A 6,000-nucleotide genomic window follows, 5' to 3' on the forward strand; every position below is an offset into this window, starting at 1 on the left:
ATTCCATCTAGTTTATCTTTTTTTTTTTTTAGTTTTTATTTATTTAAGTGATCTCTATACGTGGAGCTCGAACTCACCACTCTGAGATCGAGAGTTGTATGCTTTTCCAACTGAGCCAGTTAGATGCCCCCATCTAGTTTGTTTTTAATTTCAGTTATTGAGTTCTTCATCTCTGATTGTCTTTTTTGTGTTTTCTGTTAATGGTTTACTGAGGCTTTCCCTCTTGTCTCAAATCCAATGAGTATCTTTTGACCATTACTTTAAATTCTCCATCTGGTATATTACTTCTCTCTGTTTTGTTTAGGTCTTTTGCTGTGATTTTGTCTTATTCTTTAATTTGGGACATACTCCTCTGTCTCCTCATTTTGTCTAATTATCTGTGTCTGCTTATATATGTTAGGAAAGTCAGCTATGTCACCTGTTCTTGAAGGTAGTGGCTTTATGAAGAGGTCTTGTAGTGCTTTGCAGTGCAATATCCCCTATTCACTAGAATCTGGTGCTTCAGGAGTGTCTCCTAGGTGTGTTGCATGTGCCCTACTGTTGTTGCTGTGCTGCTTTTGTCTTCAATTTGGTCATCGTGTTGGCTGTCTTTGACTGTTGTGGGCAGGGTTTGGTCCCTGTGTTGTTAGTGGAGCAGTTTGGGGCCTCCCAGGCTTGAGTTGAGTCATATTAGGTATTTGCCAGAGATGCAGTAGCATGGAACTGCAGGGCACTTTCCCCGTGTTGTCTCCTGAGTTGTGTTGTTTTTTTTTTTTTTTGGTCGATGGGGCCTGCAGTCAGACCCAATGTCTGTACTAGCCCACTCCTGGGGCTGCCATTGGACTGGTGTATGTGGTTATCTTCCCTTGTCTCTGGGGCAGGAATTACTTTGGAGTGGTACTGGCCCCTGTTGGGACTGCTTACACACTGGCAGGCCTGTGACACCACTTTGGATAGTCTCCTGCAAGGGCATATTGGAGGAGACAGGTCTGCAGGGGAACATGAGGAGGGTAGTGCACAGTGCTAGCAAGGTCCACAAGGGACCTATATCCACTTGGGAATACTCCTGCTGTGCTGGTTCCTGCAGGTGCTCGTGTATCTAGGCTATGGGGCAGTGGGAAGAAATGGCACCTGCCAGCTCTTTTGGTCTTGGAAAAGGTTCCCAAAGGTCCCTGCCCCTCCACCACATGTTCTGTGATTAGTAAATAAATCTCCTTCCTGTATACCTCAGGTGTTTTTTAAACTACTACTTCTATGCTATATCTCCACGTGGTTGTTTGTTGTGCTATGTATTTAAGGGTGGGGACTTCACCTTTCCAGCTCTCCCAGAACCAAACCTCCTGATTTTTAAAGTTCCAGGTATTAAGCCTCATTGATTGTTAGGCCCCTTCTTTTTAAAGCCAAATATTATGGGGATTTGTCTTCCCCATATGGGTTCCCTGTGACTGGGGTGCCTGGTGTGGGCATCAGGTCCTCTTCCTCTCCATACCTGTTTTGTCCCTCCCTGCTACAGAGTCTCCTCTGGAGTCTGTTAGCTCCTGATTATGTCTCTGTCCTTCCTACTATCTTCATTGTGGCCTCTTGTTTACATTTAGCTGTGGAGAGTTGGCTCTGGCAGGCTTTGGGTCATTTTTTGGGTTATTACACTGACATTAGTATTATCTATTTGTGTTCATGGGACAAGGTGAGCTTAGATTCTCCTACTCTGCCATCTCCCCCGAAGTCCCTATCATCTATCTTAAAGATATAATGAGATCCATCCTTTATGTGTTCATCAATCTCAGTGTGTCATCCTTTATGTGTCAGTGTGTCAATTATGATCAAAACTGTTAGGAAAAATAATTTCCACTGTTTTAAGTATTTTTTATTAAAAATTATAGCATACAAGTAATTAATATATTTTTATTTTAGTTTTTATTTATTTTTCTTAGGTAAACTCTACACCCAATGTGGGGCTCAAACTCATGACCCCAATATCAAAAGTTGCATGTTTTATAGACTGAGCCACCCAGGTACTCCAGTACATTCTTAATGTAAAAAGCAAAAAGAATAATATAATAAGAATAAGTCTCAAAATTCAGAGCTAACTACTACCAATATATTGGTATAGTTATTTTTAGTTATATATTCACATGTAATATATTAATTAGGATTAGATTTGACTGCATGTAAGAGAAAATTCAATCAATAGTAGTTTAAAATGCTAAGTTTAACATATGAAATTTTCTTTCCTCATGTAATATCAGTCCAGGGATAGGTAGTCCATGGTTGGTATAGCATGAGGTATTTAGGGCCCCAGATTGATTGATTGATTGATTGATTGATTGATTTATTTATTTTAAGATTTTGTTTAGTTATTCATGAGAGATACACAGAGAGAGGCAGAGATATAGGCAGAGGGAGAAGTAGGCTCCATGAAGGAAGCCCGATGTGGGACTTGATCCTGGGACCTCGGGATCATGCCCTGAGCCAAAGGTGGATGCTCAACTGCTGAGCCACCCAGGCGTCCTTAGGCCACAGATTTCTGTTTGCTTTCTACTCTGCCATCACTAGGATGTGGCACTCACCCTCATGGTAAAAAAGAGGGCTGATAGAATACATTTATGTTCCAAACAGCTTGACAAAGCAGAAGGAAAGCCCATCCTCTTTAGGTAAACTTTTAGGAAATATTACTCAACACTTTCATTTATATTTCATTGGAAAGAACCTGGTCACAAGGTTATAAATAGCTGCAAGAAAGCCTGGGAAATGTACTATTTACTCTGAGTACCCGCTGTAAAATTCAGGGTTCAACTAGGAAGGAAAGGAGAAGAATAGTTATTAGGGTAATATATAGCAGTTGCATCAGTCAGGATTGTCCAGAGAAACAGAACCAATTAGAGATATATATTAGATTTATTTCAAGGAATTATCCCACAGGATTGTGGGAAATGGCAAGTCTGAAATTTGTAGATCAGGTTGGAAACTCAGGCAGGAGTTGATGCTTTGGTCTTGAGACAGAATTTCTTCTTCAGGAAACTTCAGTTTGTGCTTGTAAGGCCTTCATCTGATTGGATACAGCCCACTCATATTATTAAGGATAATCTCCTATACTTAGTCAAATGATTATAGAGGCTAAATACATTTATAAAATACCTCATAATAACCTAGGTTAGTGTTTGATTAAATCACTGGGTACTAAAGCCTAGCTGATTTCATACATAAGACTATCATAGCAGCCTTTATCATAAATAGATTATACTACATATATCACCTTTATTTTATTCTGAGCTTTCCCCAAATCATCAGATATTCATACAAAACATGCTATTTATTAAAGTGGTTTGATATCCCAACATATCAAAATAAAATAACTTATTTATTCCTGTATTTAAGGACTAAAAATATTGTATACATGTATATATATCTCATATACTATAAAATATTGTATACATGCATATATATTTTTTAAACTATTTTTTATTATTCATTAAATTTCTAAAAGCAGGGGATCCCTGGGTGGCTCAGCAGTTTAGCATCTGCTTTCGGCCCAGGTCATGATCCTGGAGACCCAGGATCGAGTCCCATGTCAGGTTCCCTGCATGGAGCCTGCTTCTCTCTCTGCCTGTGTCTCTGCTTCTCTATATCTCTCTGGCTCTGTGTCTCTCATGAATAAATAAAATCTTTAAAAAATAAATAAATTTCTAAAAGTGGGATTACCAAGTCAATGACTATAAAGATTTTATTTTATTTTTTAAATTTTTTTTTAAATTTTTATTTATTTATGATAGTTACAGAGAGAGAGAGAGGCAGAGACACAGGCAGAGGGAGAAGCAGGCTCCATGCACCGGGAGCCCGATGTGGGATTCGATCCCGAGTCTCCAGGATTGCGCCCCGGGCCAAAGGCAGGTGCCAAACCGCTGCGCCACCCAGGGATCCCGACTATAAAGATTTTAAAACCCATATTCCTATTGCCTGAAGCTTTGTACCAATTTACACTTACACCAATATTATATGAATACAATGCCAATGTCACTGTACTCTAGATAAAATCAGGTTTCATAATTTTATCAATTAAATAAAATGTTTTGTATCTCTTTACTGCTATGTAAAACATTTAATCATTCACTTTATCTTTATTGATCCTTTCTACTTTTTCTTTTGTTAATGTTTTTACTTTTTGCTTATTTTTCTGTGAGGCTACTAGCTTTCTTCTGATTGAAATATGAAGTATTTATATATTATGAATATAAATCTTGGTCATATTTCCTGCAAATGATTCCTAATTAGCTTTTTGGTTTTTCATTATACAATTTTTAGAATATAAAATCCATTACTTTAAGTAAAGTAAATCTTTCCTTTAAGTAAAGGAAGAAACTATAAATCCTTCAAGTTTTCACTTAAACAGTTGATCAAAATTAATAAAGATATAGTCATATATTGGTGATTAAAATAGAGGGAACTGAAACATGAAAATGAAATTATTTTCATATACAAATGAAGCATCACTCCCACAGATGACTCAGGTAACTAACTAATCATGTCTTTCCAAAAAACATATTTGGGAAAACTCAGTTCCCCCCCTGAGATATCTTACATATATGGTATTTTTCTTCATTTAGTAGTATTACTAACTTTAGAATCTATTAACTGAGTTGTCATTTCTAATTATGTTCAAATAAATTTTAAGATGATCAGTAATTTTTAAGAAAAACATGGGAGAATAAACAAAAAATGAACTTATGATTTTTTTCCTGCTTCTAAATAAATTTTAAAAATTTAAAAGTGGGATCCCTGGGTGGCGCAGCGGTTTAGCGCCTGCCTTTGGCCCAGGGCGCGATCCTGGAGACCCGGGATCGAGTCCCACGTCGGGCTCCCGGTGCATGGAGCCTGCTTCTCCCTCTGCCTATGTCTCTGCCTCTCTCTCTCTCTCTATCATAAATAAATAAAAAATTTAAAAAAATAAAAATTTAAAAGCAAATAAGGGTGTTAAATCTGTGATGGTAATAATAGCTGCTTGACATTGACATGCTACAAATAAATCTGTGTGGTAATATAAATTGACTCAGGCATTTGTTGCACATATGACAGCCCAAAATATTTTCATTTCCTCCTTAGTAATTTTTAGATTTTCTTATCTCATTGACTATGAAAAGCACAATCATCCCACGCAATGTTCTTGAATTTACTGTAATCTGCCCAGAATTCTAGCTTTATTTTCAAAATCGAGGTGAAATTGAATTCCAAGAAAATTATCTAATTTGACCAATAATTTAAACTTGCATAGTATAGTAATACTTAGAATTATTTTTCTACTTTAGTATATTTAAATTGGTTAGTTGAGTCCAATTGGTTCCAATAATTTTTATAAGGTTGGCAAAGCATCTAATTCTTTTCATTCATAATTCCTAATTAAAATGGGTTAGTGGATATCATATTTAAAGGGTCTATCCAACAAGAAGACCTAACAATTATGGATATTTATGCCCCTAATGTGGGAGCAGTCAATTATATCAACCAATTAATAACCAAAGTAAAGAAACACATAGGTAATAATACATTAATAGTAGGAGTCTTCAACACTCCACTCTCAGCAAAGACAGATATTCTAAGCAGAAGATCAACAGAGAAACAGGCTTTGAATGACACACTGGATCAGATGGACTTCATGGATATACACAGAACATTCCATCCTAATGCAACAGGATACACATTCTTCTCAAGTGCACATGGAACTTTCTCCAGAACAGACCACATACTGGGTCACAAATCAGGTCTCAACTGATACCAAAAGATTGGGATTGTCCCCTGCATATTTTCAGACCACAATGCATTGAAACTAGAACCCAATCACAAGAAGAAATTTGGAAGGAACATAAACACTTGGAGGTTAAAGAGCATCCTACTAAAAAATGAATGAGTCAACCAGGAAATTAGAGAAGAATTAAAGATTCATGCAAAGTAATGAAAATGAAAGTAAACCATGCAAAATCTTTGGGATACAGCAAAGGTGGTCCCAAGAAAGAAGTACATTTCAATACA

This window comes from Canis lupus, chromosome 6, assembly GCF_011100685.1.
Source record: "Canis lupus familiaris isolate Mischka breed German Shepherd chromosome 6, alternate assembly UU_Cfam_GSD_1.0, whole genome shotgun sequence".
In the NCBI taxonomy this organism is placed as follows: domain Eukaryota; kingdom Metazoa; phylum Chordata; class Mammalia; order Carnivora; family Canidae; genus Canis; species Canis lupus.